At 35.3% G+C, this 25,790-nt stretch overlaps 1 pseudogene; it reads right to left on the bottom strand.

The window, feature by feature from the left end:
• LOC136311675 (heterogeneous nuclear ribonucleoprotein D-like pseudogene) overlaps positions 1-18,012 on the bottom strand; it is a 33,260-nt pseudogene extending 15,248 nt beyond the window's left edge.
• Positions 18,013-25,790: the final 7,778 nt, after the last annotated feature.

Here is a 25,790-nt window from a genome sequence, read left to right as displayed (position 1 = left end):
CTGTATGCTGCCTACAGGAAACTCATCTAAGTAACAAGGATAAAAACAAATTCAAAGTGAAAGGCTGGAAAACAATACTCCAAGCAAATAACATCCAAAAAAAAGCAGGTGTAGCAATACTAATATCGGATAATGCTGACTACAAGACAGGAAAAGTACTCAGAGACAAAAATGGCCATTTCATAATGGCTAAGGGGACACTGAATCAAGAAGACATAACAATTCTTAATATATATGCACCAAACCAAGGAGCACCAAAATATATAAGACAGCTACTTATTGATCTTAAAACAAAAACTGACAAAAATACAATCATACTTGGAGACCTCAATACACCGCTGACGGCTCTAGATCGGTCATCCAAACAGAGAATCAACAAAGACATAGTGGCCTTAAACAAAACACTAGAGCACCTGGATATGATAGACATCTACAGGACATTTCATCCCAAAGTGACTGAGTATACATTTTTCGCCAGTGTACATGGATCATTCTCAAGAATTGACCATATGTTGGGCCACAAAAACAACATCAGCAAATTCAGAAAAATTGAAGTTGTACCAAGCATATTCTCTGATCATAAAGCCTTGAAACTAGAATTCAACTGCAAAAAAGAGGAAAAAAATCCCACAAAAATGTGGAAAATAAACAACATACTTTTAAAAAATGAATGGGTCAAAAAAGAAATAAGTGCAGAGATCAAAAGATATATACAGACTAATGAAAATGACAATACGACATATCAGAATCTATGGGATGCAGCAAAAGCAGTGATAAGACGGAAGTTCATATCGCTTCAGGCATATATGAACAAACAAGAAAGAACCCAAGTGAACCACTTAAATTCTCACCTTAAGGAACTAGAAAAAGAAGAACAAAGACAACCCAAAACCAGTCGAAGAAAGGAGATAATAAAAATCAGAGCAGAAATAAATGAATTAGAGAACAGAAAAACTATAGAAAAAATTAATAGAACAAGGAGCTGGTTCTTTGAAAAGATCAACAAAATTGACAAACCCTTGGCAAGACTTACCAAGGAAAAAAGAGAAAGAACTCATATAAACAAAATCCAAAATGAAAGAGGAGAAATCACCACGGACACTGTAGATATACAAAGAATTATTGTAGAATACTATGAAAAACTTTATGCCACTAAATTCAACAACCTAGAAGAAATGGATAAATTCCTAGAAAAATACAACCTTCCTAGACTGAGTCAAGAAGAAGCAGAAAGCCTAAACAGACCTATCAGTAGAGAAGAAATAGAAAAAACCATTAAAAACCTCCCCAAAAATAAAAGTCCAGGCCCTGACGGCTATACCAGCGAATTTTATCAAACATTCAAAGAAGACTTGGTTCCTATTCTACTCAAAGTCTTCCAAAAAATTGAAGAAGAAGCAATACTTCCAAACACATTTTATGAGGCCAACATAACCCTCATCCCAAAACCAGGCAAGGATGGCACAAAAAAAGAAAACTACAGACCAATATCTCTAATGAATACAGATGCTAAAATACTAAACAAAATACTAGCAAATCGAATACAACAACATATTAAAAAAATAATACATCATGATCAAGTGGGATTCATCCCAGAATCTCAAGGATGGTTCAACATACGTAAAACGGTTAACGTAATACACCATATCAACAAAACAAAGAACAAAAACCACATGATCTTATCAATAGATGCAGAAAAGGCTTTCGATAAAATACAACACAATTTTATGTTTAAGACTCTCAACAAAATGGGTATAGAAGGAAAATATCTCAACATGATAAAGGCCATATATGATAAACCATCAGCTAACATCATATTAAATGGCACTAAACTGAAGGCTTTCCCCCTTAAATCAGGAACAAGACAGGGTTGTCCACTCTCTCCACTCTTATTTAATGTGGTACTAGAGGTTCTAGCCAGAGCAATCAGACAAGACAAAGAAATAAAAGGCATCCATATCGGAAAAGAAGAAGTAAAGGTATCACTTTTTGCAGATGATATGATCCTATACATCGAAAACCCCAAAGAATCCACAAAAAGACTACTAGAAACAATAAGCCAATACAGTAAGGTCGCAGGATACAAAATTAACATACAGAAGTCAATAGCCTTTCTATATGCCAACAATGAAACAACTGAGAAGGAACTCAAAAGAATAATCCCCTTCACGATTGCAACAAAAAAAATAAAATACTTAGGAATAAACATAACAAAGAATGTAAAGGACTTATATAATGAAAACTATAAACCATTGTTAAGGGAAATCGAAAAAGATATAATGAGATGGAAGAATATACCTTGTTCTTGGCTAGGAAGAATAAATATAATCAAGATGGCTATATTACCCAAAGCAATATACAAATTTAATGCAATTCCCATCAAACTTCCAATGACATTTTTTAAAGAAATAGAGCAAAAAATCATCAGATTTATATGGAACTATAAAAAACCCCGAATAGCCAAAGCAATCCTAAAGAAAAAGAATGAAGCTGGGGGCATAACAATACCTGACTTCAAACTCTATTATAGGGCCACGACAATCAAAACAACATGGTATTGGCAGAAAAATAGACACTCAGACCAATGGAACAGAATAGAAAGTCCAGAAATAAAACCACATATATATAGTCAAATAATTTTTGATAAAGGGGCCAACAACACACAATGGAGAAAAGAAAGCCTCTTCAATAAATGGTGCTGGGAAAACTGGAAAGCCACATGCAAAAGAATGAAACTGGACTACAGTCTCTCCCCCTGTACAAAAGTTAACTCAAAATGGATCAAAGATCTAAACATAAGACCTGAAACAATTAAGTACATAGAAGAAGACATAGGTACTCAACTCATAGACCTGGGTTTTAAAGAGCATTTTATGAATTTGACTCCAATGGCAAGAAAAGTGAAGGCAAAAATTAATGAATGGGACTACATCAGACTAAGAAGTTTTTCCTCAGCAAGAGAAACTGATAACAAAATAAACAGAAAGCCAACTAAATGGGAAATGATATTTTCAAACAACAGCTCAGATAAGGGCTTATTATCCAAAATATACAAAGAACTCATAAAACTCAACAACAAACAAACAAACAATCCAATAAAAAAATGGGAAGAGGATATGAATAGACACTTCTCCCAGAAAGAAATACAAATGGCCAACAGATATATGAAAAGATGCTCATCTTCTTTAGCTATTAGAGAAATGCAAATCAAAACGGCAATGAGATACCACCTCACACCTGTTCGATTAGCTGTTATTAGCAAGACAGGTAATAGCAAATGTTGGAGAGGCTGTGGAGAAAAAGGAACCCTCATACACTGTTGGTGGGAATGTAAAGTAGTACAACCATTATGGAAGAAAGTATGGTGGTTCCTCAAAAAACTGAAAATAGAACTACCTTATGACCCAGCAATCCCTCTACTGGGTATATATCCCCAAAACTCAGAAACATTGATACGTAAAGACACATGCAGCCCCATGTTTATTGCAGCATTGTTCACAGTGGCCAGGACATGGAAACAACCAAAAAGCCCATCAATAGATGACTGGATAAAGAAGATGTGGCACATATACACTATGGAATACTACTCAGCCATAAGAAATGATGACATCGGAACATTTACAGCAAAATGGTGGGATCTTGATAACATGATACGAAGCAAAATAAGTAAATTATAAAAAAACAGGAACTGTATTATTCCATACGTAGGTGGGACATAATAGTGAAACTAAGAGACATTGATAAGAGTGTGGTGGTTACGGGGGGGATGGGGGAATGGGGGAGGGAAAGGGGGAGGGGGAGGGGCACAGAGAGAACAAGATAGAGGGTGACGGAGGACAATCTGACTTTGGGTGGTGGGTATGCAACATAATTGAACGACAAGATAACCTGGACTTGTTATCTTTGAATATATGTATCCTGATTTATTGATGTCACCCCATTAAAAAAATAAAATTATCAAAAAAAAAAAAAAGAAAAAGGACTCATATAAACAAAATCTGAAATGAAAGAGGAGAAATTACTATGGATATCTAAATATACAAAGGATTATACTAGAATACTATGAAAAATTATATGCCACCAAATTTAACAATCTAGAAGAAATGTGTAAGTTCTTCAAACTATACAATCGTCTTTGACTGGGCCTTAAAAAGTGGAAAATCTAAATAGACTCATAAGCACAAAGAAAATAGAATCTACCAAAAACCTTTCTAAGAATAAAAGTCCAGGACCAGATGGCTGAAATAGTAAATTCTATCAAACATTCAAAGAAGAGTTGCTACCTGTCCTTCTTAAAGTCTTACCAAAAATAGAAGAAGCAATATTCCTTAATGCATTTTATGAGATCAACATAACTCTCATACCAAAACCTGGCAAGAACAGCACAAAAAAAGAAGACTACAGAAAAATATCTCTAATAAATACAGATACAAAAATTCTAAACAAAATACTAATAAATCAAATACAACAATACATTTAAAAAATAATACATCATGATCAAGTGAGAGTCATACCAGGAGCACAGGATAGTTCAGCATACATAAATGATCAATGTAATATACCATATCAAGAAAGCAAAGAACAGAAATCATATGGTTCTATCAATAGATACAGAAAAGTCATACAATAAGATACAACATCTGTTTCTGTTTAAAAAAATCAATAAAGGCCCTGGCCGGTTGGCTCAGCAGTAGAGCATCAGCCTGGCGTGCGGGGGACCCGGGTTCGATTCCTGGCCAGGGCACATAGGAGAAGCGCCCATTTGCTTCTCCACCCCCCCCCTCCTTCCTCTCTGTCTCTCTCTTCCCCTCCCGCAGCCAAGGCTCCATTGGAGCAAAGATGGCCTGGGCGCTGGGGATGGCTCCTTGGCCTCTGCCCCAGGCGCTAGAGTGGCTCTGGTCGCGGCAGAGCGACACCCCGGAGGGGCAGAGCATCGCCCCCTGGTGGGCAGAGCGTTGCCCCTGGTGGGCATGCTGGGTGGATCCCGGTCGGGCGCATGCGGGAGTCTGTCTGACTGTCTCTCCCCATTTCCAGCTTCAGAAAAATACAAAAAAAAATCAATAAAGTGGGTATAGAAGGAAAGTACTCCAACATAGTAAAAGACACATATGACAAATTATCAGCTAACATCATAGTAAATGGTGAGAAAATGAAGGCTTTTTCTCTAAAATTAGGAACAAGAAAAGACTGCTTGCTTTCTCAACTCTTATTCAACAAAGTACAGAAAGTCTTGGCCAGAGCTATCAGGTAAGAGAGAGAAATAAAAGGCATCCAAATTGGGAAAGAAGAAGTAAAGGTATCACTTCTTGCAGATGACATAATCCTGTATACAGAAAACCCCAAAGACACCACTAAAAAACTGTAAGAAACAATAAACCAATACAATAGAGTAGCAAATACAAAATCAATATGCAGAAGTCTATTGCTTTCCTATATGTCAATAATAAATAAACTTCAGAAAATGAACTAAAAAAACCACGATTCCTTTTATAATTGCAACAAAATATAAAATACCTAGGAATAAACTTAACAAAGCATGTGAAGGACCTATATACTGAAAACTATAAAACATTATTGAATGAAAATGAAAAAGACACAGTGAAATGCAAAAACATTCCATGATCATGAATTGGAAGAATCAACATAGTTAAAATGACCATATTACCCAAAGCATTCTTACAAATTTACTGCAAACTCCATTAAAATTTCAATATTATTGTTTAACAAAATAGAACAAAAAAATCACCAGGTTTGTATGGAACTATAAAAAACTTGAATAGCCAAAGCAATTCTAAAAAAAAAAAAAAGAATGAAGCTTGACATATTACACTACCTGACTTTAAAGTATACTATAGAGCCACAATAATCAAACCAGCATGGTTTTGACAGAAAAATAGACATGCAGACCAATGGAATGGAATTGAGAGCCCAGAAATAAAATAACATAGACAAATCATCTTTGACAAAGGAACCAAAAACACACAATGGAGAAAATAAAGCCTCTTCAATAAATGGTGCTGGGAAAATAAGAAAGTCACATGCAAAAGAATAAAACTTGACTACAGTTTGTCCACCTGCACAAAAACTAATTAAAAATGTATCAAAGCCCTAAATATATATAAGATCTGAAACAATAAATTACATAGAAGAAAACATAGGTACTAAACTTAGGAACCTTGGAAGTAGAGAACAACTTATGAATTTTACCCCAAAGGCAAGGGAAGTAAAGGCAAATATAAATAAATGGGATTATATCAAACTAAAAAACATCTGCACAGCAAAAGAAACCAACAACCAAACAAAAAGGCAGCCAACCCAATGGGAGATGATATTTGTAAACAACTGCTTTAATAAGGGGTTAATATCCAAAATATATAAAGAACCTACAAAACTCAGCAGCAAACAAGAAAAAAATCCAATTAAAAAATGGAAAGAGGACTGAACAGATAGTTTCACAAAAGACATACAAATGGCCAACAGATAAATAAAAAAGATGTTTATCCTCACTAGCTATTAGAGAAATGCAGATTAAAACTACAATGAGATACCACCTCATACCTGTCTTATTGACTTTATCAACAAGACAGGTAATTACAAGTGTTGCAGAGGTTATACAGGAAAAGAACACTTATTCACTGCTGGTGGGAATGTAAACTGGTACAGTCATTATGGAAAAAGTATGCTGATTCCTCAAAAAACTAAGAATAGAACTTTAATATGGCCCACCAATACTTCTAATGGGTATCTACCCTCAAAACTCAAAAAACCTCAGTACGTAAAGACACATGCACCTCCTATGTTTATGGAAGTGTTATTCACAGTGGCTAAGGCATGAAAACACCTTGAGTGTTCTTCAACCGAAGATTGGATAAAGAAGATCCTACTCAGCCATAACAAATGATGACATATTGCCATTTATAACAACATGAATGGACCTTGAGATCATTATACTGAGTGAAATAAGTAAATCAGAAAAGCTAAGAACTATGTGATTTCACACATAAGTAGGATATAAAACTGAGACTCATAGATATTGATAAAATGAAATGGTTACCATCACTAGTAAAAATTATGATAAACTATAAAATATATGTCCCCTAAAAATACTCAGATTCAGTAATTTTTGCTGGACCAGTTAATAGATTCTTGCCAGTTTTCTTATTCCTACAGGCTACCAGTTTGTGATTTCTTATCAAAAGTATCCCTGTTTGCCATCAACATCCTTTTCAAAATTAGTGTCATCATCTGCTTCATTTCCTACTGACTCCTCAGTTAGCGTTTATGGAGATTCAGTAAAAACTCTTTCATTCGTTGAAGGTGCACTGAGTCTCATCCTTGGCCCAGGCTCTTTACTAGCCGTTTAGGGAAACAGCACAGAGAGCAAAACATAGGGCTTTGTTTCTAGTGTCATGCCTGGGACAGAAAAGTAACCATTGGCATAGCCACACAAATAAATACATACTTACAAATCCTAACATACTCTGTTTTACAAGGTGCTTTGGGAGTATTGATGTATCTGAGATTTTTGTAATCTTCAAGGGCATGTTTCTTCTAGCAGGAGACCTGAGCTCATTTAGATCCACCGGGTGTTCTCATAATATCTTCATCCGTATCGATTTAAATTCCCCTGTAACCAATTTTGTTTTATGCTCCTATGGTCTGAAGATCATTCTGTTTGACAGAAAGGGCAAAAGCAAAACAAAAGTTGGGAGTGTCTGCTCCTCCATATTATTCATCGATATTGTAATGTTGGCTCTAGTCAACACACTGTTCTTCATTAATCTTCTGCCTCAAGTGCAGCTTTTTAAAAAGGCATTTCTGAAAGTCTTTGCATGCTTGTCTCAGGTCAGTTTGGACTTTAAACTTTATGACATTATTCTTTAAAAGCAGCTAAGTTTAGTAAAGAAGCTTGGGTTAAGATTTGAATCCTTAATTGAACACTAACAAGTTGCTTTATCAGAACCAAATTATTTCATCGCTTTGAGCCTCACTTTATTCATTTCAAAATAAGAGTAATAATTCCTACTTTGAAGTACTAAGGTAATGATGAGATTAGATTATGAAAGCAAAATATCCCCTGTAATGCCTAGCAAATCGCAGGGACGCACCAAATAACTGGGGTCTATTATTTTTACAGGTCTGTGGTACATATAATGGGTGTCCTCACCAATACAGCAAGTTTCTTAGGGACAGAGCAGGAGCCTTCCACTTTTGTTCTCTGGCATATTATGCCTAAGCATACATTCCCAGATAAATAGAGTAGGTAGACATGTTAACCATTAATAACAGTGGTGAAAACTTCAAAGGAATTCCATATTTGATAATATTCTTTAGTTTAATTGGAATAATAGCTTTTATCTTGTAAATACTAAATTGCATGCTCTTTTTCCAGTTAAACATAGTTTATTATTTACCAATAATTGTCACCTTAGTGGCTTCTGCTCCAATGAAAGTTCGTACACTGTGTTGACAGGTTTATACTTCTATTGTGTCCTTATTCTCACAGAACAAATCCTCTGCATGATGAGGGCTTATCTCCTTATACCAAACAACCCTCTGCCTCAATATTTTACTATCAAAGTGTTCAGTTATTTTGATCCTGCTGAGCAAAGGTAAATGTTATCAAACACCATTAGAACAAGATATAGAAGAGAAAATCTAGTCCTACATATATATATATATATATATATATATATATATATATATATATAGCCTCTTTATCTATGGCAAAGAATTCCTAACTCTAGGTGGGTATATCAAGGAAGAAAGAAGGGATATCTTACTATCCAAGTTATTAAAAAAACTACTATAAAACATGTAAAATGTTATAGGTGAGCCTCATTTAATAAAATAGAAAAGCAAACAGACTTCTAGCAGTTTAGCTCAGCAAATATTTCTCCTGGGGTATCAGAATTAAAATATGTCCCATTTAAGATTTAAATGAGGCCTGACCTTTGGTGGCGCAGTGTACAAAACATCAACCTGGAACGCTAAGGTGGCTGGTTCAAAACCCTGGGCTTGCCTGGTCAAAGCACATATAAGAAGCAACTGCTACGACTTGATGCTTCCTGCTAATCGCCTATGCCCTCTCTCTCTCTCTCTCTCTCTCTCTCTCTCTCTTTTTCCTGTCTCTAAAATCAATAAATAAAATCTTAAAAAGAAAAGTTCTAAATTAAACTTTTCTGGGCCTGTATCGTAATAATAGAAGTAAGTCTATTTTGTCCTCACCCCAGCCATACCATTTCTGTGGTAATACCCTGGTGTAACAAGCAGTGATGATGCTCTTCCAAGATCCCCTCAAATGCCTTTCACAGGCCTTGTGTGCCCACCTCTGGCCTCTGTGTCCCTTTGTTGCTGGTGTCATACCTGGGACTCTCTTTGGAGAGTCATACATCACTAGCTTACTCTGCTACTATTTAAATATTTAAGTGCAATTTTAAATGTTACTTCTAAAAAAGATTATATTTTAAAATTAGATTCTGGACTATACCTAACCCTCTAATCCAAAGACTATCTACATAGTAGCATAAAAAAGGTTTCCTCACCAAACAATAATAGTGATCACAGCTCCATTGGTGACTTGCACTATCAGACATTTCCTCACTGTGGCATTTGAGACCAATGCTTCAGATTTCTCAGGATCACCTAGGTACAAAGCTGTAAAAAGTCTATTCACACATATATTTTAACACTTAATTTAACTTCAGTGCTTAGATCACAGACTATCTTATAGAAAGCACTTAATACATGTTAGTTAAATATTAAAAATGACCACATGAGTAAACAAACTCATGGATTTAAAAGACTTCTATTGAATAACTTTCATATGCCAGGTACTGAACTAGACTCTAGAGATATCACAAATACCAAAACCATTCACAGACCTTATTCTCATGGAGTTTACATCCAAGTGAGGCAGAAAGACAGACACTCTGTATGTGTGTGTGCACCTATGGAGCACTAGCCAAATTCTGTAAGGGAATAGTGGTTTGTAGGGATAACAAATATCCAATATGGGACTCAGCAGCAAAGACAGGAGTATATAGGGATTGATATTTGGCCCAGTAGCTCCTGAAGTTATTGACACTGAGTCCATATGCATGTATCATTGGTATGTCCAGGATATCCAGAATTCCCAGAAGTGTATATCAAAACAGATGTCTTTACAAAGAAAATTCTACTTTCAATAAATATTTGAAAGTCATTGTATAGCAAATATTCATGCAAAGTAAGGAATCATCTCTAATCAGTTTTTCAACTTATCATTATGGGCTATTTAGAGTAAGATAAGTCTGCAATGTAATTAAATAATAATGAAGTGAATTGTTAGAGCCAAGAATGAGAGGAAAGCTTATAATGAATTCCAGCAATTTGGCTCCCTCCCCAAAAGGCATTTATTTCCTCCTCTTTTGAAAGTGGGAAGTCCTGCACACTATGGAACAACATGCTAGTATTAGCCTCAATATAAATGTTCTTTATAAAAATTATGATAATTTTTCTGACAGAATAAAGAATCAATTTAATTTTATTAACTGTTTGCTTACTATAGTAAAAATAGCATTTAGTATGATGCTATGGGAAGTGACTTCAACTCTCCTACAGCTGTACTGGCATGCTTATCAACAATTTTACTCTTTCTTAGACTATTTCCTAAGTTCAACAGAGTCACATGATAGCTAAAGGAAAGACACCATGAGTGTCATATACAATAATAGCTATGCTGCTTCAGTAAGTGAACTGATAAGGCAATTCTTCTATAAACACTGAAAAAAAATTACCAAAGTAGAAGATAGTAAATAGGACATGATAAGGAATATCTTTACATCTAAAAACTATATTTTGTTGTAACAATAATTTTTTCTGACATTTTAGACCAGGATTGCTCAGATATTTTTGTTCTAAAGTGTGAAAACACACCCACCAATATGTTGTCAGTCTTCATGGAGGCTCTGGATTATAACCTATTTTTGACATGTCAAAGATAGACATTACTAATATCTGTAAGAATAAAAACAAAGTAAAAGAAAAACTTTAAACAACTCTGACATCTTGATTATAGACTGCTTTGTATCATCCTCTAGTGTCTTTATCAGTCACTGGGTCTTGAACCATGCAGGACAGTGTCTGTGACAGGCCGTGTAGTTTGGTATAAACAATATAGGCATTAGAGCCAGAATACTATGATTTAAATACTGTCTTGGCCAAATACAAGGTGTGCAACACTGAGTACTTAACACTTTGAGTATAATTGCCTTCATCTCTGAAAAGAAGTAAGAATGTATACTTTACAGATTGTTAAGAGGGTAAAATGTAGTCATAAAATTCTTTGCATAGTCTCATGTTAGGTATTTAATTTTTCAAATAAATACAAAGTTGTCTTCTTCTCACCATTACAAAATGAAGTGTGTAAATTTGTACAATTATAATGACTCCTTTGGGTACACTCACCAAATTCTTCCAGCTTCTCTCCTCTCACTTACTTCCAAGTTAGGGGAATTTTTTAACATCTTCCCCCTTGCTAAAGGCAGTGGTGGGATTCAGCCAGTTCTCACCAGTTTGGCAGAACCAATATTTAATTTTTTCTTCAGTTTGGTGAACCAGTTGTTAAAATGACACTTGTAATCAACGTTCTCTCTAAGATGGGCACCTGGGCAGCTGTCCAATGTGAAAATCACAAATTGACATTCCTTACTGTTTTTTAATGTTCATCTATGCAACAGTATATTCTAAGCACCTGTAGTAATGTTCATTTCATTCATAGATGAAAAAAATTTTAAGTGAGGACACCAATCAAGAAGCAGTATGGAAATACCTTAAATAACAGTTTTTGTCAGGTGTTATTTAATATTTTTTCATTAATGTTTTAAAAAACTTTCTTATAGCATAATCTAGTTTTATGTACCTCTTTTATTATTCTTATTTAAGTATTAAATGCATAAAATTCTTTTAACTCAGTTTAATTCTTTATACTTAATACAGTCATTAGGGCAGAGAACCAGTTGTTAAACTATTTAAATCCCACCACTGACTAAAGGGATCTGTTTTACTATGAATGTTCAGCTGTCCACAGCCTTTCATGTGACATCTACTCTTCCCTTCTGAATCCCATATACCTCCAGAATAATCTCCATAAAGCTTCACTTTGATCATGTCATTTCATTATCAACAACCTCCTATGAATCCTAAATTTTCACAGAATATGTTCCAAATCTGAGCTAGGGCACTGAAGACCTTTTATTCTCAATACCTATGGGGATGGAATAGTAGAAAATCTATCATTAAAATGATGGTCAAAATCTACTAATACAAATTATAAACCACAGTTCAATATCTTATGCCTAAACAGATTGAGAATCAGTTACACAAACATACAGCTAGGAAGTAGGAGATGTCTTTGAATCCTTCTCTGCTAGAATTTCTAGTATGTCACTAAAATATTATGAGGACTTTACTCTTTTATAACAAGTAGAGATGCTATGCTGAGCTGCATAGTAAAATAGTCTTTATAAAATACTGACTCAAAGAGTCTCAGGTAGTGAAATAATACCAATAATAACAAGTATTCAATGACACCGATCTCAGCCCAATTTCCCTAGACAGACTAAGTCAAAAGTTTATTGCTAACATCTTTTTGGGAAGAACAGAGGTTAAAAAAAGGAGAAACTATGAGGAAGTAGATTACTAAGCTGGCCACAGCTTTGTAGCAAGGTCCATTGATTGCTCAGGCTCCCTGGATGACTTTAGAGAAACATGTAGGACTAATGAGTTTCCAAACAGTCCAGAGAAAAGACATAAGGAAATAATTTCTTTGCTTGTTCCCTCCTGGCTCCTGCCCCCTGAACAGTCAATGTTCACATCATGGGGAATAAATTCCTTACATCTTGGTGGTGTCATCTACCCCTTTAGCAATGCTGAGGAAGCAAGTCCTATGTCCTTCACCCTGGTGCTTTAAGGAATGAGGTGATAAGAAAAGTCAATTTGAGGCAATGGGATCTCATAGACCTCATGCAGGTAGTCACTAAAATAATGAGTTTTACCACAGCAGATAGGTAAGTGAAGTCTATGCTGAGCCAGTCATAAGATCTCTTCTGTGTCTGTTCAGAATTAAATGGATAATGCTCATGAAAGATTAAAGTGGGAAGAAATGGATTGAATAAGGAAAGTCTTCAGACCACTCAACAGATCTGACATCTTTGAGAAAGAGGGAATGAAGCAGGATTGAGCCAGGTAAGTTGCAGACTGTAATTCAGGTCTGACAAAGCCTAAGTCAGTTCTGTAGGGTGCTCTGTGGTAGAGTGCCCAGTAAAGGAGACCCACATCAGACAGAAATAGACAGACCCTTGTACCCCTACCAGCTCAGTGATGTGCTGACAGCCACTTCACTAATAGCGACCTTGGTCTGAATACCATGGCAGGTCCCAAAGGTGCTATATTTGAATGCTGTTATGTAACTACATAGCTCCTAACTTTAAAATAAGTTTCTTCTTGAAGTGAGATCCAAGTCGGACATCGCCACAGCTCCCACACCCACAGAGACCTTGTTTGTCTCAGAAAAGCTGGGTAAGCAATCGAGAGTTTGATCTAATTGTAAAATTTGACACATGGGTTTTTTGTTTGAACTTTCTGATTTTGAAACTGTTGAGCAATTTTTTCTAGCTAATAAGGCTGGTAATTATACTTTTTCATAGCAGTAAACTTGACAAAAAAGAAATATATGACCAAAATTATTTAAGGCAATTTCCTTCTAGAGATATGGAAACTCTATAACTGAAAAACAAGTTTTCCTCTTCTTCGGAGCAGTTCAACCACATAGAACAGGTGACAAATAGGAAAGTGTTCCAAGATGAGCACATTGATAATTATGGCAGGATTAATTGATAGAAAAAGAAACAAGTCCTATTTGTAAAGCTGGTCTTCACAGTTACTAAGAAGGACCAAAAATGTCTGTAACTACTCAGAATGTAAAACACAATTAGTAAAAATGCAAGGGATATAAGTCCATGCTGTAGATTGAATTTTTAAAAATAAATAATTTATTTTATTTTATTTTTTTGCTGAATGGCAAGAAAAAAACTTCCTGACCTAGAAGAGGCTTATGAAATTATATTTAAAAGTAGAATAGAAAGAAACCTAGGTCATAGTAAACAATTTTGTACCGTCCCATAGGGGAATGAGCTTATTGGATTTTTTTTCCATTTCTTGTTTATCTCATTCTGTGTCTATACAACTTTCCAGAGACTTTATTAGTGCTCTGGGCAGCTATGGGAACAAATGGATCAGTAATGATTTCCCTATGGAAGAATCGAATATCCCTGGAGAGAAGGCTGCACTGAAATTTTTAGAGAAACTACCACATTCTCCCCTCAAGTGGCAGCTGTCTGCTGGCGAGAAGTACAGGAAGTCCTCAAATGAAGAGTAGGCTGTGTTCTAAAAGCTGCAGAATAAAAACTCATAATCCAGTTCCCCATGGACAGACCATGAACAATGATTAACTAGCATTAGAGAATACTGCCTGGATCAAGTTTGTTTAAGGCCTACAGTACCAGAGGTGTAGTTATAACAGTACTAGTTTAAACAAGCCTAATTTCCTATTCACTTGTATCACTCCTAAGTACTTGCTTCTAGGGGGAAATGCAATGCAAGCAAGCAGGGAATAAGAGAGAGAACACAGTCTTGCTACAACAATAAGAATGAACATTTTCTCAATCCTTATTGCAGCAGTAGGGTGAGAAGTGGAGCAAGGAGGTTCATCCTGTACTACTATTAACACTCAGGAATGGTTTTCTGGCCATACAACTTACTTAGTTGCACAGAGCCCCCTGCTTAGAAAACTCTGTCTTTGGTTTAATGCTCTGCCAGTGACACCTTAAAATTCTTAGTTTCTGGACAAAGAGCACCACATTTTAATTTTGCATTGGACCTCACAAATCATGCAGCCAGCCCTGTTAATGCTATCTTAAAATTAACAAAGTGCTTTCCATATATTACATCACTATATCATCACAAATGCCTGTGAAGTAGGTGAGGAGGGTTTTATTGTCTCTGTTTTACAGCTATGTAAATAGGAGCTCAAAGAAGATAAGGTGTTTGCTTCACAAAGTTAAATGCATGGTAGAGCTGAGAGCTAAGTCCATGACTTCAGACTTCAACATGAGGATTCTTTCCATCAGCCTTCACTGTCTCCAGATATCCTGAACTGTGTGGTTCAGTTACAAAACAATGTAAAATAAGAGATCAGATCGGGCAGGTGAGAATAGCCCCCTATTCTCAGTAGCTCTACATTACTAATATTATTTCATCTCAAATTTTTACTGTGTAAGTGATAAGATCTTGCTTTTTTTAACAAGATCAACTTCTTTCTTTTCTACTTTTCAACAGACCTTAAAATTTGGCTATTTAGTCATTATTTAAATCCCATTGATTCTCATGTGTTAATGTCCTTTCCCTAAATGGCAGGGTATCCTGTGCTTGCTTGACCCATCAGTACACAGAAATGATCTATGATTTTGCTAGTTGAGTGTGTGAGATTTTGAGTAACTTCTTCTTAGCTCTGTACAGTAGAAAGGGAGTTCTAACTAGAAATCCCATGAGGCATAGCTGAGAAATGTTGAATAGCATGTAATAAAGTGCATTTATCCCTGTTAGAAAATGCCTAGGAGTATCAGATGAGGGAAAAGATGAGTGATGATAAGATATCAGGTTAGAGGATTACAAAAGTTACTGGAAGATACACAATACAGCCAGAAGGACCAGGGGTTTCTCGCTTTGCACAATAGATCTGAAGAATTAAAATCCCTCAAGACTTCCATTTGTAAGGGTAAAAGTAGTTTTTAAAGCCTCTAAGAACAAGAAAATAGTTTTTCTCTCTAAGGTGCAAATAACATAAAGAATCATATTTAAGTTACCAAGGTGTTTGGTCTTGGGGAAAAGTTATAGCTATCCCAATGGTGAATCTAACTGAATTTCAGGGGAGAAAAACAAGTGAGGTATTGATGATAATGTACTACGTAAAAGGGACAGAAAAACTATTATAAAAGATTATATTTTAATGACATCCTCAGTTTCATACAATTACTGAAAGTAAAAATAACATGGGAGCAATAGCATGGTAGGTAAATATCTCTATAGCACTTGGAACTGTTGATTGTGTTCTGTACCCATCACTGAAAGTTAAATCAGTTTTGATCACCATGTATTTGCACCTCTTTACTCCTCTCCAGTCATCCCCACCCCTACAGCCCTCTCTCCTGGAAACCACTTCACCTTTATCTATGTCTATAAGTCTCAGTTTTATATCCTACCTATGTGTAAAACCTAATAGTTCTTAGCTTTTTCTGATTTAATTATTTCACACAGTATGTTCTCAAGGTCCATTCATGTTGTCTTAAATAGCACTATGTCATCATTCACTAAGACTGAGTAGTATTCCATTGTATATAAGTACCACATATTATTTATCCAATCTTCTATTGAAGAACACTTTGGTTGTTTTCATGTCTTGGCCACTGTGAACAATGCTGCAATGAATATGGGGGGGGTGTCTTTCCATACCAATGGGGTTTTTCTGTGTTTTTTTGGGGGGGTAGATAACAAGTAAAGGCATTGCTGGGTCATATGGAAGTTCTCTTAGGTTTTAGAGGAACCACCTGCTTTCTTCCATAATGGCTGTACCAATTTACATTCCTACCAGCAGTGAATAAGAGTTCCTTTCTCCACAACCAAAACTTGTTTCTACGTGTTTTGTTGATAATAGCCAAGCTAACAGGTGTGAGGTGGTATCTCATTGTACTTTTGATTTGCATTTCTTGAACCGCTAGTGAAGATGAGCATCTTTTCGAATATCTATTGGCCATTGGTATGTCCTCTTGGAAGAATTGCCTGTTCAGGTCCTCTTCATCCTCTCCCCATTTTTAATTGGATTGTTTGCTTGTTTGTCATTGAGCTTTGTAAGTTCTTTATATATTTTGGATATTAAACCATGATTGAAGCTGTTGTTTGCAAATATCATCTCCCATTTAGTTGGCTGCCCATTTTTTGGTTGTTGTTATCGATTTCTTTTGCTATGAAAAAAGCTTTTTAGTTTGATACAGTCCCTTGCCTTTGCATCTTATTTTCCTAAAAGAACTATCACCTCTTAACATAAACTCATGAAATCTGAATGGCCATTGCTTGAGTCACCTTGTGGTTAACTAACTCTATCTCTCAAAAATTATAACAATCTAAAAACCTTGCAGTATAAAATTTAATAATTTTAGCATGTTTTACTAAATCAGTCTGTTTAATAAGTTACCACACTTATTTTTTGTGTGCCTTGCTTCCACACTTGGCTCTTAGTGTACTACAGAAGATATTTTCAGATATTTTCTATATAAGAAGAAAGCCAACATAGTAAGACATAAAGAAAAACATCACAGGATTGATTGTTAAAACAAAAGACATGGGTTCTTTTTCCTACCTGCTGGAGGCTGAATATTTGTATACTCCCTAAATTTATAAGTTGAAATCCTAATTAATCCTACTGTCCAGTGTGATAGACAATATTAAAAGGTGGAAATTTTATTGGGCTAGTGAGAGGGAGTAATTAAGTCATAAGCTAAAAGGGCAGAATCCTCATAAATGGGATTAGTGCTTTTACAGAAGAAGCCCCAGAGAACTCCCTCGCCCCTTCTATATGCAGGGATACAAGAAGTCTGCAACTCAGGGGAAGACCCTCACCTTGATTTCAGACTCCATTCTCCAGAACTGTGAGTAATAAATTTCTGTTATTTACAGGTCACCGAGTCTGCGGTATTTTGTTAGAGCAGCCCAAATGGACTAAGAGACGACTTTTGAATTTCCCAGCATTTGATCTTAAAATAGTCAGTTCACCACTCTAAGCCACTTTTTCTTTTTTTGAATTCTAAAATTAGGCCAAGGTAAACGACGAGACCTATACCAGTTATAGACTCCAGCGACCCAGTTTTCCAAAAACATTATGTGGGAGTCCACACACTTACTTGTTTTGCTTGCCATGTTGTAAGGTAAAAATTTTCTACTAGAATTAAAGAAAATTATTCATTAAAAAAAATTAAAGACAAATGAGATAAGCAATGTGCCTCTGTCTTAGTGTAATAACTCTGTATGAGTGAATTGTTAGTTCATATCAGAGAACATAATGACCTTTAAAGACATTTAGATCAAATGCCTCAGTTAATAAATGGAAACAGAGACATGAAACGTTCATCCAAAATTGACCACTTAAGTCATGGCAATGCTAGGACCCAGGGCTCCTGACTCCAGGCTGTTATGATTATTGATTTACACATATGCCAGGCTTCTTCACATTAATATGACAATGGGTGAGACTTTGAGAAACTTCATTCAATTGAAATTTAAAGCTATATTGTTTATATTGTTGTGTACTTTCCAGTAATTTCTGTCGTAAAAGTATGCAAAAGTCAAGAAGAATGAGAAAAGGATGAATGATGAGATGAAGACTTGGACCTCTCAAACACTAAGCTAATCCCAAATGCCAGCAGTTACTTGTGGCCTTCATAGATGCTATAAAAAACTAATTTCTTTATTCAGTTTTTAATAATATTATAACATATATCAATGAACATAATTGGAAGGAAAACTGATTTTTATAAAGAAACCTCACAGAGACTGATATGGAAATCTATCACAACTTACTTTTGAAAACATTTACTGATCATAGTTTAGGTATACCTCTATATCCTCTTTATATTTCTTTTTCTTTTTTTTTTAATTTAGAAGATTCAATTTAATGGGGCGACATTGATAAATAAGACTAAATTGGTTTCAAGTAAATGTTTCTATAGCATTTGAACTGTTGATTATGCTGTACAACCATCACCCAAAGTCAAATCACTTTCTGTCACCATATATTCGTTCCTCTTTACTCTCTTCTTCCAATGCTCTTCAACACATTTCCCTCCCCCAGTAACCACTTAACTTTTATCTATGTCCATGAGTCCCAGTTTTATACCCCACCTATGTATGAACTCATATAGTTCCTAGCTTTTTCTGATTTACTTATTTCACTCAGTATAATGTTCTCAAGGTCCATCCATTTTGTCGTAAATGGCAATAGGCCATCATATCTTATGGCTGAGTAGTATTTCATTCTATATGTGTACCACCTCTTCTTTATCTAATCCTCTATCGAAGAACACTTTGGTTGTTTCCATGTCTTGGCCACTCTGAATAATGCTATGATGAACATGAGGCTGCATGTGTCTTTACATACCAATGTTTTTGAGTTTTTTGGGTAGATTCCAAGTAGAGGAATTGCTGGGTCATATGGCATTTCTACTCTTAATTTTTTGAGAAACCACCATACTTTCTTCCATAATGGTTGTATTAATTTGCATTCCCATCAGCAGTGAATAAAGGTTCCTTTTTCTCCACAGCCTCTCCAATACTTGTTTTACTATCTTGTTGATAATAGCCAAGCTAACAGGTGTGAGGTGGTATCTCATTTTAGTTTTGATTTGCATTACTCGAATAGCTAGTAAAGATGACATTTTTTCATATATCTGTTGGCCATTTGTATGTCTTCTTGGGAGAAATGTTTGTTCAGATATTCTCACCATTTTTAAATTGGATTGTTTGCGTGTTTTTTGCTGAGCTTCGTAGGTTCTTTAAAAATCAGTATTTTGGATATTATTCGCATATCAGAGCTGTTGTTTGCAAATATCACCTCTCATTTACTTGGCTGCCTATTTGTTTTGTTGTCAGTTTCTGTTTCTGTGCAAAAGCTTTTTAGCTTATTATAGTCCCATTCATTTATTTTTGCCCTTACTTCCCTCGCCATTGGGGTAGAATTCATAAACTGTTCTCTACGGCCAAAGTCCATGTGCTTAATACCTATGTTTTCTTCTTCGTAATTTATTGTTTCAGAGCATATATTTAGGTCTTTAATTATTTTGTTTGTTTTTTTTTAATAAATTTTTATTAATGGTAATGGGATGACATTAATAAATCAGGGTACATATATTCAAAGAAAACATGTCTAGGTTATTTTGTCATCAAATTATGTTGCAAACCCCTCGCCCAAAGTCAGATTGTCCTCCGTCACCCTCTATCTAGTTCTCTGTGCCCCTCCCCCTCCCCCTAACTCTCTCCCTCCCTCCCTCCCATGTCCTCCCTCCCCCCCCACCCTTGGTAACCACCACACTCTTGTCCATGTCTCTTAGTCTCATTTTTATGTTCCACCAATGTATGGAATCATGTAGTTCTTGTTTTTTTCTGATTTGCTTATTTCACTCCTTATAATGTTATCAAGATCCCACCATTTTGCTGTAAATGATCTGATGTCATCATTTCTTATGGCTGAGTAGTATTCCATAGTGTATATGTGCCACATCTTCTTTATCCAGTCTTCTATTGAAGGGCTTTTTGGTTGTTTCCATGTCTTGGCCACTGTGAACAGTGCTGCAATGAACATGGGGCTACATGTGTCTTCACGTATCAATGTTTCTGAGGTTTTGGGGTATATACCCAGTAGAGGGATTGCTGGGTCATAAGGTAGTTCTATTTGCAGCTTTTTGAGGAACCATCATACTTTCCTCTATAATGGTTGTACTACTTTACAGTCCCACCAACAGTGAATGAGGGTTCCTTTTTCTCCACAGACTCTGCAACATTTGCTATTACCTGTCTTGTTGATAATAGCTAATCTAACAGGAGTGAGGTGGTATCTCATTGTAGTTTTGATTTGCATTTCTCTAATAACTAATGAAGCTGAGCATCTTTTCATATATCTGTTGGCCATTTGTATCTCTTCCTGGGAGAAGTGTCTGTTCATGTCCTCTTCCCATTTTTTTATTGGATTGTTTGTTTGTTTGTTGTTGAGTTTTATGAGTTCTTTGTATATTTTGGATATTAGGTCCTTATCTGAGCTGTCGTTTGAAAATATCAGTTCCCATATAGTTGGCTGTCTGTTTATTTTGATATCAGTTTCTCTTGCTGAGCAAAAACTTTTAATTCTGATGTAGTCCCATTCATTTATCTTTGCCTTCACTTCTCTTGCCATTGGAGTCAAGTTCATAAAATGTTCTTTAAAACCCAGGTCCATGATTTTAGTACCTATGTCTTCTTCTATGTACTTTATTGTTTCAGGTCTTATATTTAGGTCTTTGATCCATTTTGAATTAATTTTAGTACACGGGGACAGGCTGTAGTCGAGTTTCATTCTTTTGCATGTGGCTTTCCAGTTTTCCCAACACCATTTGTTGAAGAGGCTTTCTTTTCTCCATTGTGTGTTGTTGGCCCCTTTATCAAAGATTATTTGACCATATATATGTGGTTTTATTTCTGGGCTTTCTATTCTGTTCCATTGGTCTGAGTGTCCATTTTTTTGCCAATACCATGCTGTTTTGATTATCGTGGCCCTATAATATAGTTTAAAGTCAGGTATTGTAATGCCCCCAGCTTCATTCTTTTTCCTTAGGATTGTTTTGGCTATTCAGGGTTTTTTATAGTTCCATATAAATCTGATGATTTTTTGGTCCATTTCTTTAAAAAATCTCATAGGGATTTTGATGGGAATTGCATTAAATTTGTATATTGCTTTGGGTAATATGGCCATTTTGATTATATTTATTCTTCCTATCCAAGAACAAGGAATATTTTTCCATCTCATTGTATCTTTTTCGATTTCCCTTAACAATGCTTTGTAATTTTCATTATATAGGTCCTTTACATACTTTGTTATGTTTATTCCTAGGTATTTTATTTTTTTTGTTGCAATCGTGAAGGGGATTGTTTTTTTGAGTTCGTTTTCTAATATTTCATTGTTGGCATATAGAAAGGCTATGGACTTTTGTATGTTAATTTTGTATCCTGCGACCTTACTGTATTGGCTTATTGTTTCTAATAATCTTTTTGTGGAGTCCTTCGGGTTTTCGATGTATAGGATCATATCATCAGCAAAAAGTGATAGCTTTACTTCTTCTTTTCCGATATGGATGCCTTTTATTTCTTTCTCTTGTCTGATTGCTCTGGCCAGAACTTCTAGCACCACGTTGAATAAGAGTGGAGAGAGTGGACAACCCTGTCTTGTTCCTGATTTAAGGTAGAAAGTCCTCAGTTTTATGCCGTTTAATAGGATGTTGGCTGATGGTTTATCATATATGGCCTTTATCATGTTGAGATATTTTCCTTCTATACCCATTTTGTTGAGAGTCTTAAACATAAAATTGTGTTGTATTTTATCAAAAGCCTTTTCTGCATCTATAGATAAGATCATGTGGTTTTTGTTCTTTGTTTTGTTGATATGGTGTATTACGTTAACCGTTTTGCGTATGTTGAACCATCCTTGAGATTCTGGGATGAATCCCACTTGATCATGATGTATTATTTTTTTAATATGTTGTTGTATTCTGTTTGCCAGTATTTTGTTTAGTATTTTAGCATCTGTATTCATTAGAGATATTGGTCTGTAGTTTTCTTTCTTTGTGCCATCCTTGCCAGGTTTTGGTATGAGGGTTATGTTGGCCTCATAAAATGTGTTTGGAAGTATTGCTTCTTCTTCAATTTTTTGGAAGACTTTGAGTAGAATAGGAACCAAGTCTTCTTTGAATGTTTGATAGAATTCACTAGTATAACCGTCTGGGCCTGGACTTTTATTTTTGGGGAGATTTTTAATAGTTTTTTCTATTTCCTCCCTGCTGATTGGTCTGTTTAGGCTTTCTGCTGCTTCATGACTCAGTCTAGGAAGGTTGTATTGTTCTAGGAATTTATCCATTTCTTCTAGATTGTTGTATTTGGTGGCATATAATTTTTCATAGTATTCTACAATAATTCTTTGTATTTCTATGATGTCTGTGGTGATCTCTCCTCTTTCATTTTGGATTTTATTTATTTGAGTCCTGTGTCTTTTTTCCTTGGTGAGTCTTGCCAAGGGTTTGTCAATTTTGTTGATCTTTTCAAAGAACCAGCTCCTTATTTTATTGATTTTTTTTATAGTATTTCTGTTCTCTATTTCATTTATTTCTGCTCTGATTTTTATTATCTCCTTTCTTCGGCTGGTTTTGGGTTGTCTTTGTTCTTCTTTTTCTAGTTCCTTAAGGTGTGAAGTTAAGTGGTTTACTTCGGCTCTCTCTTGTTTGTTCATATAGGCCTGAAGTGATATGAACTTTCCTCTTATTACTGCTTTTGCTGCATCCCAGAGATTCTGCTATGTCGTATTTTCATTTTCATTTGTCTGTATATATCTTTTGATTTCTGCGCTTATTTCTTCTTTGACCCATTCATTTTTTAGAAGTATGTTGTTTAGTTTCCACATTTTTGTGGGTTTTTCCCCCCTCTTTTTTGCAGTTGAATTCTAGTTTCAAGGCTTTATGATCAGAAAATATGCTTGGTACAATTTCAATTTTTCTAAATTTGCTGATATTGTCTTTGTGGCCCAACTTATGGTCAATTCTTGAGAATGTTCCATGTACACTAGAGAAAAATGTATACTCTGTCGCTTTGGGATGAAGTGTCCTGTAGATGTCTATCATATCCAGGTGTTCTAGTATTTCGTTTAAGGCCACTATATCTTTACTGATTCTCTGTTTGGATGACCGATCTAGAGCCGTCAGCGGTGTATTGAGGTCTCCAAGTATGATTGTATTTTTGTTAGTTTTTGTTTTAAGGTCAATAAGTAGCTGTCTTATATATTTTGGTGCTCCTTGGTTTGGTGCATATATATTAAGGATTGTTATGTCTTCTTGATTCAACTTCCCTTAATCATTATGAAATGACCATTTTTGTCTCTGAGTACTTTTTCTGTCTTGTAGTCAGCATTATAAGATATGAGTATTGCTACGCCTGCTTTTTTTTTGGGTGTTGTTTGCTTGGAGTATTGTTTTCCAGCCTTTCACTTTGAATTTGTTTTTATCCTTGTTGCTTAGATGTGTTTCTTGTAGGCAGCATATAGTTGGATTTTCTTTTTCAATCCATTCTGCTACTCTGTGTCTTTTTATTGGTAAGTTTAATCCATTTACATTTAGTGTAATTATTGACACTTGTGGGTTCCCTACTGCCATTTTATAAATTGCTTTCTGTTAGTTTTGTATCTAGTTTGATTCTTCTCTTTTGTTTTTCTATAATTTGTTTTTGTTTGTTTGTGTTCCAGACTTCTTTCCTCTGTTGCTACCTTTTTTAAGTCAAGTGTTTTTGTGGTGGTTTTTTTAAGGGTGGTTACCATTAAGTAATGAAAAGGGTACCTATCATATTCATTGTAGTACCCTATCTTATAAGTATTTCTGCACTTCATCATCCTTTGCTACTGTTAATCTCCATCCTCTCCCCTCTTTTTTCCTTTGTTGTCACAGTTTAAGTTTAGTTTTATTGTGTTCTTGGTGGAGCTGTTACTTGTGGTGTTGTTTTCTTTTGTTCTTTGAATCTGGTTGGAAAACCCCCCTTAGTATTTCCTGGAGTGGGGGCTTTCTGTTGATAAATTCTCTCATCTTTTCTGTATTTGTGAATGTTTTTATATCTCCTTCATACTTGAAGGATAGCTTTGATGGGTATAGTATTCTTGGCTGAAAGTTCCTCTCTTTCAGGGCTTTAAATATTGGGGTCCACTCTCTTCTAGCTTGTAGAGTTTCTGCTGAGAAATCTGATGATAATCTAATCGGCCTTCCTTTATATGTTGTACTCTTCTTTTCCCTGGCTGCCTTGAGAATTTTTTCTTTGTCATTGGTTTGTGTCATCTTTATTATGATGTGCCTTGGAGTGGGTTTGTTGGGGTTAAGAAAACTTGGTGTTCTGTTTGCTTCTTGAATTTGAGGCTTTAGTTCCTTCCACAGGCTTGGGAAGTTCTCATCTATTATTTGTTTGAGTATATTCTCCATTCCATTTTCTTTCTCTTCTCCCTCTGATATACCTATTATTCTTATGTTATTCTTTCTGATGGAGTCAGACAATTCCTGTAGGGCTTTCTCATTTTTTATTATTTTTGAGTCTCTTTCTTCTTCTCTCTGTTGTGCCTCAAGTTGTTTGTCTTCTATTTCACTAATCCTATCTTCAATCTGGGCTGTTCTGTTAGCTAAGCTTGTTACCTCGTTTTTCAGGTCGTGAATTGAGTTTTTCATTTCTGTTTGATTTGTTTTTATAGTTTCAATTTCCTTGGTAATATATTCTTTGTGTTCATTGAGTTGTTTTCTGATCTTCCTATATTGCCTTTCTGTGTTTTCTTGTATATCTCTGAGTATTTTTAACATTTCTATTTTAAATTCTCTGTCATTTAGCTCCAAGGCTTCCAATATGTTAAGTCTTTTCTCCATAGATTTTTCCACATCTATTTGTGTTACCTCTCTTTCTTTTGTATCCATAATATTCGATTTCCTCTTTCTTATCGGCATCTGAGGGTGGTCTTATTGATAGCACTAATTAGAATTAATAAAGAGTAAAAAGAAAACAAGAAAAGGGTAAAACACCCCACAAAAAAAAACAGTAATAATTTATTATTTCCCCCTTTTTTTCTCTCTTCTCTTTCCCTCCTCTCCCCTCCTCAGGGAAATATCATGCCTATAATGGAGGGCCTGATTTGGGGTGAAGAGTTCAAGGGGGAAAAAAACGGGAGTAGGGACCTACTAAATGCAAAAAAAAAAAAAAAGGAAGAAAATCTTAGACAAGCATAAGATGATTTGCTTGTAAGTGATGGTCAACTAAGAGATATAATGAGAGGGATAAGAGGGAATTAGAAAAAAGGACCAAAAAAGAATAATAAAGAAGAAAAAATAAAAATAATAAGTAAAAATCTGTTGTATTAAGTGGAGCGAAGACTAAATACAATG

Source organism: Saccopteryx bilineata, chromosome 8 (genome assembly GCF_036850765.1).
Source record: "Saccopteryx bilineata isolate mSacBil1 chromosome 8, mSacBil1_pri_phased_curated, whole genome shotgun sequence".
Taxonomy (NCBI): domain Eukaryota; kingdom Metazoa; phylum Chordata; class Mammalia; order Chiroptera; family Emballonuridae; genus Saccopteryx; species Saccopteryx bilineata.
This window is presented reverse-complemented; position numbering and strand designations above follow the sequence as displayed.